This window comes from Engraulis encrasicolus, unplaced genomic scaffold (assembly GCF_034702125.1).
Source record: "Engraulis encrasicolus isolate BLACKSEA-1 unplaced genomic scaffold, IST_EnEncr_1.0 scaffold_26_np1212, whole genome shotgun sequence".
In the NCBI taxonomy this organism is placed as follows: domain Eukaryota; kingdom Metazoa; phylum Chordata; class Actinopteri; order Clupeiformes; family Engraulidae; genus Engraulis; species Engraulis encrasicolus.
In genome coordinates, this window is record NW_026945555.1 from 677,959 (window position 1) to 688,383 (window position 10,425).

Consider the following 10,425-nt stretch of genomic DNA (forward strand, 5'->3'; position numbering starts at 1 on the left):
CCCTTTAATGTGCAGAGGCTGTAGGGGAGGAGGATGTTTTCTAAAGTCCACTATAATTTCCCTCGTCTTGTCTGTGTTGAGGATGAGGTCGTTTGTCTCCCCATAGTCAATGATGTAGTTCACAACAGACCTGTATCCTGACTCGTCCCCTTCTTTAATGAGCCCCAGGATGGTAGTGTCATCAGCATATTTGATGATGATGGTGTTGTCATGGCTTGAGAGAAGGTCATGGGTATACAGTGTGAAGAGTTTAGGACTGAGGCAGCATCCTTGTGGAGATCCCGTACTGACTGTGAGCTCAGAGGACACTCGCCCCCCCATTCTCACCACCTGTGGTCTCTCTATAAGGAAGTCCAGTATCCAGTTACAGGTGGGAGTTGGGAGGCTAAGGACTGTCAGTTTCTCAATCAGCCTGCCTGGGTGGATGGTATTGAAGGCAGAACTGTAGTCCAGGAAAAGCATTCGGACATACGCTCCGTGGATGAGGCATAAATGCAATTTCGTTGTGTGCAGTGTGCAGTGCTCACTTGTGTGCTGTGGAGTGCTGTGTCACAATGACAATGGGAGTTGGAGTTTCCCAATGGGCTTTCACTTTCACTTTCTAAACACATGCCTTATGTTATGTGTATATTGTTCCAGTCTACTTGATGAGAAGAGGTCAGACTCCCCTGTTCCCAGCTGTGTGTCCATGAAGAGTGACCAGTCCATGGCTAAACAAATGCAGTTTGGAGCAGGAGACTCCTCTGATCAGAAGTAAGACACATCGTAAAACAGTATTCTTTTATGAGCTTGTGTGAGCATGACAGTATAACAGAGGCTGTGGTGTGTGTGTGTGTGTGTGTGTGTGTGTGTGTGTGTGTGTGTGTGTGTGTGTGTGTGTGTGTGTGTGTGTGTGTGTGTGTGTGTGTGTGTGTGTGTGTGTGTGTGTGTGAAACTGAAGCATTTGTAATATAAATCATATTATATTACTTTTATACAGATATGTAGACATTAACTGATGTCCGCTAGCAGAACCTAGTGTGTAACATTTGTAAACCTCAATCCTGATGTCACATGGAGATACTTCATTGGCTTAACCCATTGACGCCGGTTGTTGCGTTACGCAACATTGACCCTGACGCCGGTTGTTGCAAAACGCAACATTATTGATTTGTCAATATTTTCAAGACGCATGGGAGATGCAATGCACAATATTTTGTTCAAATACACAAGAGGTGGGTGTTCTCGATTTTTTTAAAGATCATGTGCCAAAAAAAAGTTTGATTTGTCAACAAAAATGTCAAATGAAATCAACCATGCTCGCTTCTGCAGTCGTGGGTTGTTTAGCCATTTCACACAGGTAAAAAAAAAGGCTTTGGTTCGCGAGACACGCTGTTACATTCAGTTGAAAGGTAATGAAGAGATTTTAATCGAGGAAAGGAAATATGATTGAAGACCCTTTAGATAGAGAGCAGGAGTGCGATTTGCTGCGGCCGCATGAAGAGGTAGGCGAGTGGCTTCCAAATAGACAGTCAGCTAGATTTCGCCCCCGACGTTACCAAAAGTTCAATCCGACACTCGGGGCAATTGGCGAAGGTGCCAATATCTGAGGAAGCACGTCCTTTAGATATAGGCCTATTTCAGAATATTTTCACTGAGGAACTTTCGGATATGGTGATAGCCTATTGGTGAGGCAGACAACGGTAGACATGCGGATTCCAGCTCAAAGTGGAGCCCCGTCTCAAAATAGGATGAAATTGCTCATCGGTCTCTGCATAACGTTTGGAGGAATAAAACGGCCATACTCGCCGGTGGGAGAGCAAGTGGCTGTATTAGACAAATGTCCCCCGATTTATGGCAGAAATGACTGCCTAATAATTATAATAATAATGATTATTATGATTTAGTTATAGTCGGCTATTGTAACAGTAGCAATAGCCTAGTAGCCTAATAGCCTATAATAGGCTAAATAGCAGCATCAAGCATTATCCTGAAAGCACATGAAACTTTTTTCAATCATTTGATTATGAGATATGATTTTTTTAAAGGAATATGTGTTAGTGTTAATGCTGAATGAGCATAATCCCGTGAAAGCAGAGGATTTTACCTTTTAAATGCAATTTGTCCCATGTCCCTATGTGTTCCAGAGGCTGAGATATTGATTTTTTCATTGGAGTTTTCAACCATTTTTTCTTATCTCAAAAAAACGCTCAGGCATTGGGGACCTTTTCTAAAAACTGGCTCAGGCGCCAATGGGTTAACCAGCAGCCTGGCTTTTAGTTCACTTGGCAGCACTCCACACTGTCAGCTCCTCAAGGTTGGGTCTGTTCTGCACAGAATTTGTTTACACCTATTTGTGTTTACACATATGTGATGTGCAATGAATATGTGGCGTGCAAAGTGTTTTGATGCCTTAAAGGGACACTCCACCCATTTTGCATTAGGCTTTCCATTGCTAGACACCCACTCATACTTTTGAATGGTCTTGCAACAATCTCTCAATTCCCCCTGAGTAAGGAGAAATCCGCATTGATCTCTTAACACTTCCTCCTACAATGAAGCAAAAATCGTCATTTTGCATCATTTTGGGAGGAAGTGAAAGAGAGGTGGATTTCTGTTGAGACTACAAGCAGAGAGTGTTTATGGGTAGTACGAGAGAGGAAGCTCGCGACTTTTTCCGGGTGGTACTGTCCACTAAGTGGCGCCATCCAGGCAGCGCAGATGAGCGCCAGGGAGCGCTGAGGCTGTTAGAATGAATGGGGTCCCATGGAGCTCAACCACAGATGCTGCCATTGCTTTGGGAGAGAATTGGTATCATCGTTTCATTTTATTTTTCCCAAAGGCAGGATGAATTATCCTTTCAAACAGCACTTAGTTTGAACTCACTTGATCTTTGTAAAATACGTCTTTATTGTCAATATGATGTCCCGAGTGGCTTCACACACTGCGTTTGGATTGGTCGGCCGGCTGCATTGCGGTGATCACGAGGGCCGTAAAGCAATTTTGTTAGCAAGAAAGCTGTAAAGAATGCCAAAGCTGTAAGAAATCAGAAGGACATACCTCACAGGTTATTGTACATTTCATTTAAATCCACATTGGTTTCTCAGAACTTACAGTAACATTGTCAAGTTTCAGCCGACAGCGAGCACTATTTTCAGTTATTAGCGCCAGCCTTATGGGCTCTGCTCTCTCCACAGCGCTCCCTAGGTGAACTGCAGGCACGGGTTGGAGGGCGAGATTGGACACTATGGCCCAATTCGAAACAGGGAAGGCAGCTGTCCTTCCAGTGAGCTAACTGGACATCGAGTCATGAAGTGTGGATCGAAACGAAAAATTGCTTTATTTCCTCTCTCGGCAGTTGACTGCATTTGTGGGCGTAACGAGGATATTTCGAGGATACATCAGATGCTGACTTCGCTGCCTTGGTACCCAACATGCTGTGCGCCACCTCCCTCTCAACCGGAAACCTGAAAAACAAACATGGCTACTACCCAAGCTACTACCTTATCATATTCTTTATTCTGACACTCATGTATGTAAATATTGAAAATCGAATGGATAAATCAACATTGTTGTATCTATGCTGTCGCTCGATCTATGTATAGCCTATTTTACGATTCCGCCATATGGCAACCTTTCACCGCTCAAATAGCCTACGTAAGATAAGCGCTAACGTGATGAACGTAACTCCGGCCATAGAATCGCCGTAACATCAAATGCGCAAGGCGGCGCACTCGTTAGTGCCGTTCGTAACGGCTGCCTCATCAGCTAACTTCACCTATCTGATCAGTGACATGTTTATGTAGGAGGAGAGTCATCGAGTCACTGCCTCCCGTTTCGAATTGGGCCTATGTAAACCCACTGTGCTACAAGCCTTTTCCCCCACCCTTTCAACCCCGCCCATAGGGGGTTGGACCTAATGCTCTAACAGACCTATCACAGATCAGTGTCCCAGTGCTTTTGAAATCACTGGCATTGAGGCTCCAGTAAGCAGTGTTGCCAGATTGGGCTGTTTCCCACCCAATTGGGCTGCTTGGGATGGCCGTCTGCGGGTAAAAATGGCATTTTACAGGAAAACTCGCCCAATCTTTCCCATCGACATCAATAGAATTGGATGGGATTTAGTGCTTCCAGGCGGGTTTTTAGCATTTTTGGGGCTGGAAATCATCAGCCTCATCTGGCAACACTGCCAGTAAGTCACTGGCATAGCTGGAAAGGAGAAGCTGGAGCACACTGCAGCTTAGTTTTCGAGACTTTATTTTGTGCACACACGCGACCAATGTTTCGGTGTTGCTACACCTTCTTCAGAGTCAAATGATAGCAAGAGAGAGACACACATTTCAGGACTTGACATTCACAGGCGATCCCACTTGGTTTGGCTAAATTTGTCTCATCTCATTGCAGGTAATTGACCCCACCCCCCAACACCAGGACAAGATTGCAGACAATCAGACAGAATAGAAAGGCATTTTACATACTCTAAATCATACTCTAAATTCAGTGGAGCATAAATGAGGAATTCAGGGCATAAATGAGGAACACAATATGTCTTGCTCTCTGTAACAAATTGCTCCAGCATCGCGGCTGTGGTCTTGTAATAATTGTAGCTGTGGTTTTATTGACAATGTTCTTTGTGTATTGTTTTTTTTCCACTTTTTTATTTTGTTTTGGGAAGTTGGCAAGCTAATTGTCTACAATCTTGTCCTGGTGTTGGGGGGTGGGGTCAATTACCTGCAATGAGATCAGACCAATTTAGCCAAACCTGGATCACCTGTGAATGTAAAGTCTTGAAATGTGTGTCTCTCTTGCTATCATTTGACTCTGAAGAAGGTGTAGCAACACAGAAACGTTGGTCGCATGTGTGCACAATCAGCCCAATCTGGCAACACTGCCTGCAAGCTGAGGGAGGGATGATGCATAGGCTCAATTCGAAACGGGAGGCAGTGACTCGATGACTCTCCTCCTACATAAACAGGGGCAGTTTTCTAAAGAAGAGGGAGACAAGATGCATCCAGATTGTTCCAGAATATTTTGTTAATCTGATCGGACGGCAACTACAGGGCACATCTGGTTAGAGTTATTGCGACTAACTGAGGGTAAAAACCAATTCGATTTTCAATATCTACATACATAAGTGTCAGAATAAAGAGTATGATAAGGTAGTAGCTTGGGTAGTAGCCATGTTTGTTTTTCAGGTTTCCGGTTGAGAGGGAGGTTGCGCACAGCATGTTGGGTACCAACGCAGCGAAGTCAGCATCTGATGCAGACCTCAAATATCCCTGTTACGCCCACAAATGCAGTCAACTGCCGAGGGCGGAAATAAAGCAATTTTTCGTTTCGATCCACACTTCATGACTCGGTGTGCATCTTAATATGCAACCTTGCCTCCTCCACTTGCGCTTGTCAACTCGCCCCGCCTCCTGGCCCCTCCTCCGTGGAGAAAACGATAAAGTTTCCCAGCTGTCAGCCTAGCCACAACAACTTTTGAGGGACTGTTTTTCATTCACCATCCCAATTGCAAATGAGACAATTGACTTAATGCAAGACAATTGAGCTTTTGCAAGATATTGAAATATAATGCTGTTGTCAGTGATGTCATCATGACGATAAGCAAGTGGAGGAGGCAAGTGGAGGAGGCAAGGTCGCATATTAAGATGCACTCTCGATGTCCATTTAGCTCACTGGAAGGACAGCTGCCTTCCCTGTTTCGAATTGAGCCATAATGTACATTCGACATGACATCAACGCAGACATGCGCATGAAGACAGCAATGCACCCTGGATCAAAATGCTGCATGACGGTTAGATTTCCTGTCAAACTTCGAAATTTCGTCGACGTTGCGTTGACGAGGTGACATGTCACATGGTGTCAAATTATCGCGGGATGCATGCGATTGCAGTCAGATCTTGCAACCTCTGCAGTTGCTTATCCCCTTCAACGCTCGTCGGCGGACTGCCTCCGAGGTCACGCGCCCATGAACTGGTTGGTCAACAACTCACTCGTGTGTATATGGGTCTTGTCTCACACCTCTACACAAGTTTGCGCAGGTCCCCACTTCAGCTCCTCCTCATTGCCTGTCCCCCCACTCCTCACACGTGGTGTGTTAGTAGAGCAAACTGGTGCGAGCTCATCGTCTCGTTCATATTTGTGGCCGACTTTAGATGCGCTGTATTTAATAACACCCACATCGTGACAACAAGTTCTCGCTGACGTGCCTTTCGCAACGTCGACGCTCGCAACGAAGTGTGGAACATACTCATGAACGACCATCCGGGTACTTTGCTCTTAAATTTGCGTTACGCCCATTTATGGGTGAAAACAAACCGAATGTCTCATTGACTTACATGCTAAATCGGCTAGCCTAAATGAACACATTCCATGCTTCAGCCACGGCTGTTTGGCTATATTATTTGAACAGCCGGCAACACAACACGTTTTCGGCATGTTGCACGTGAACAACGATAGGCTACAGGTCCGTATCTTACGTTTATTAAACCCCAACATCACCAATTGACTTGCATGGGTTGTTTTCCCCCACAAATGGGCGTAACACACATGGAAAACGTCACGCCGTTCATGAGTATAGAGTCCCAAATAACTGGGTGTGGCCTGTGGAACTTGAGCATTGCAGTGCATTATGGGGATTGTTGTCACAAATCCACAAGCACTAAAAAGTCATTTTCTGCCCTTTCTTGACCAAGAAGGCACCAAATTAGAAATGTATGCTACTTTTCTATTATTCTACTATTCTACTATAAATATGACCCACTTTCAGTACATATTCATGTCTCCACCGGTGGAATGCCCCTTTAAGCATACACGTGTCAAGGATACTTGTGGATAATATATTCTCTTTATTCTGTGCCATTGACAGTGCATCTGATTGGTTGAAACAAAAACTTGAAACAATGTTTAATTTCTTCCAGTCCACTTGATGTGAAGAGGCCAGACTCCCCTGTCCCCAGCTGTGTGTCCATGAGGAGTGATCAGTCCATGAATCATCCATTGACGTTTGGAGCAGGAGGCTCCTCTGATCAGAAGTAGGACCCATATTAAAATAAACAGCACATTCTGAGTTTTTCATTGGGTTGAACTCATTTCTGCACCACCCTAATTTGCTCAAAACTGAAGCATATGTAATAAAAGTAATATGATACATATTCATTTCCTACAGATATGTAGACATGTAACTGATGTCCGCTAGCAGAACGTAAATCCTGATGTCACATGGAGATACTTCACTGGTTTAACTAGCAGCCTGACTTTAGTTCACTTGGTAGCACTCCACACTGTCAGCTCCTCAAGGTTGGGTCTGGTCTGCACAGAGTTTGTTTACACTTGTTTGTGTTTATATATGTGATGGGCAATGAATATGTGGCGTTCAAAGTGTTGTGATGCCTTAAGCATACACGTGTCAAGGATACTTGTGGATAATGTATTGTCTTTGTTCTGAGCCCTTTACAGTGCATCTGATTGGTTGAAACAAAAACTTGAAACAATGTTTAATTTCTTCCAGTCCACTTGATGTGAAGAGGCCAGACTCCCCTGTCCCCAGCTGTGTGTCCATGAAGAGTGACCAGTCCATGATTCTACCACTGAGGTTTGGAGAAGGAGACTCCTCTTATCAGAAGTAAGCAAAGCACACAGTGTGTGTGTGTGTGTGCGTGTTTCTGTGGGGGGGGGGGGGTTGCGTCTGTGTGGGTTTGCGTCTGTGTCTGTGTTTTGCGATAACATAATGTGTGCTTACTGAGAGATGAGAGCAGATTAACTTGATTAATTAACTTCCCTTGCAGTCTCACACAGCAGAGATCAGATGGTAATGCAAAGGAGATGGGAAGTAGAGAAGAGGAAGCTTCTGGAAAGACAAGGTGAGCTGCTGTCCTGTGCGTGTGCGTACGTGTTTGTGTGTGTGTGTGTGTGTGGGTGGGTGTGTGTGTGTGTGTGTGTGTGTGTGGGTGGGTGTGTGTGTGAGCAGCTGTCCTGTTTAACTTTTTTTGAGGATCTCATAATGGAACCCAAAAGGATTGCTCATCGCTTAGTAATTATACAACACAGTAAACCAGTGGTCTCCAATTAACTTTTTCCTTTTTCTCCAAGGGTCAAATAATGTAGAGCAAGCGAGGCCGCGGGCCAGACCCCCCCCCCCCCCCCCCCAATTAAAAATAATAATAATAATAACAATAATAACTAAAAATGTATATAGACCCACTTTTGAAATATTAAAATATTATTATTAGCTGTTGCACTATAGTGCCAGGAATAAATGTAAGACCAACTGTGGACAATTTAACGAGAGAGAGAGAGAGAGAGAGAGAGAGAGAGAGAGAGAGAGAGAGAGAGAGAGAGAGAGAGAGAGAGAGAGAGAGAGAGAGACACATTCAACTGCTGAATGCATGTTCAACTGCTGAACGTGCTCTCCAGCAGAGCCACTTCAGCCACGGAGGGAGGGAGAGAGAGATTTACATGACAAGACCTAAAACAAATATAGGTCTATATGTGCGCTAAAATCCCAATTCGGTCGAGGAAAAGTCATTTCCATAGCGATTAAATCTCATTGAACTCGTGCGCTGCATCTCACGACTGCCTGAACAGAGAAGACGCAAGCCCATGCCACAGTTGGCACCCAGGCAGATAAAATACTTAGTTTCCAGGAATGCTCGTCTATATATTCCATTATTTTTGCGGTCGTTTTCAAAAATCATGTTATTATTCCTCCAACGCATTCCCGACGTATCATGCATTCTCTGCTCAAATGATCTCACATAACAAAGAAGATGATATCACAAATACATAACAGTGCAGGGGAGGAGAATCGTCCACATTAACAGAGGGCAGAGTGCTCTAACTGCATAACTGAGAGCTCAAGACTCTTCTGGTTGAACAGAGGGAAACACGCTCACCGTGAGTGCAGATTACAGGCAGTCGGGGGTATGAGGTGGGCCATCAGGATTATTAAACCCTATTCTGCCTAACTACTAGCCTACGTATGTTTCCTGGACATATCTGAAATTCGGGTTAGGGGTAGGGTGGGGCAAGGTAGCCTACTGTTCTCAGATGCTTGCGTGGCGCGCATGCTCTCAGATAAATTACCTCGCATAATACGACACTTCCTTATTACAGATCCGATCAGCCAGACCTTGATTATTATGAGTGCAAGACAAAGCAAAGCTGATAGGCCTATAACAAAGACATAAAATAGAAGCAAAGGAGAATCGTTTACATCTGCAAACAGAAGAGAGTTGAGAAAACTCTGATGACCCGGCTTAAATAATTGTGCGCTTCACGCCTCATGACTCCAGGTTTAGCCTAATAGAAAGGGCGCGGCTCACCATGGCGCGCAGGCTGAACCCAGGCAACGTTGACCTTCAGGAATACTCAGCAAATCTTCTACCTGGCTCTATATTTCCAAGACATTTTTAAGGAACTGGTTTAGTTTTTGTCCTCCCTTCTTTTGGTCACGACTGTTCTCTGGAGCTTGAGTTCCGTTAACGTCTCTACATGTAGGCTACCTTGCATAAATGCTTCCAAATACGGGACAATTGTCATCCAAACTTAAAATAAATGTGAGTAAACAAAAGACAAAATGTATCTGGCCTCCTAAATACATAAAAGTAGGAGAGAATTGTCCTCATTTTCAACCAGAAGAGAGGAGAGTGCTTCGACACAGCACAATTGCGAATGGTGTGATGTCCGAGGTTGACGCAATGATAATTAACGGCTAGTCTAGATGTCTAGCAGACAACAGACTTGCACTTCACCATTTTCCCTCATTGTCAATGTCTGTCATGAGACTGTTAGTATAAGATTTAACTATATGTGAATGATTAGGAGAGGTCACTGACGTTTTTGTGATTGCAAATCGCGCCTGGCCACAAATAGGCGCATTTATGGTTTTATTTTTAAGGACCTCATGGCGGGCCACAAGTTTAGAGACCAGTGCAGTAAACACTTAAAGGTGTGAATGTGAGGCATCACTGTACAACTCTCTTATTTAAGTTGATTAAATTAAGTTAAATCATTTTTTTCTTCAGTCACAGATGTAAACAGATGTGTGAGATACCACAAGATCATAAATACCTTCTGAAGAACAAATTTCAGTGTTTGACTGAGGGACTCTCTAAGCAAGGAAACCCCACACTCCTCAAAGAGATCTACACAGAGGTCTACATCACAGAGGGGGGCAGTGGAGAAGTCAATGAAGAACATGAGGTCAGACAGATTGAGGCAGCATCCAAGAGATCAACTATGCATGACAAACCAATCAAATGCAATGATATTTTTAAATCCTTACCTGGACAAGAGAAGGACATTAGAACTGTGCTGACAAAGGGAGTGGCTGGCATTGGGAAAACAGTCTCTGTGCAGAAGTTCATTCTGGACTGGGCTGAAGAAAAAGCCAATCAGGATGTCCACTACATATTTCCTCTTCCTTTCCGTGAGCTTAAC

General features: G+C 44.2%; 1 pseudogene; it reads left to right on the forward strand.

The window, feature by feature from the left end:
* Positions 1 to 7,778: 7,778 nt before the first annotated feature.
* LOC134442922 (NACHT, LRR and PYD domains-containing protein 3-like) overlaps positions 7,779 to 10,425 on the forward strand; it is a 61,561-nt pseudogene continuing 58,914 nt past the window's right edge.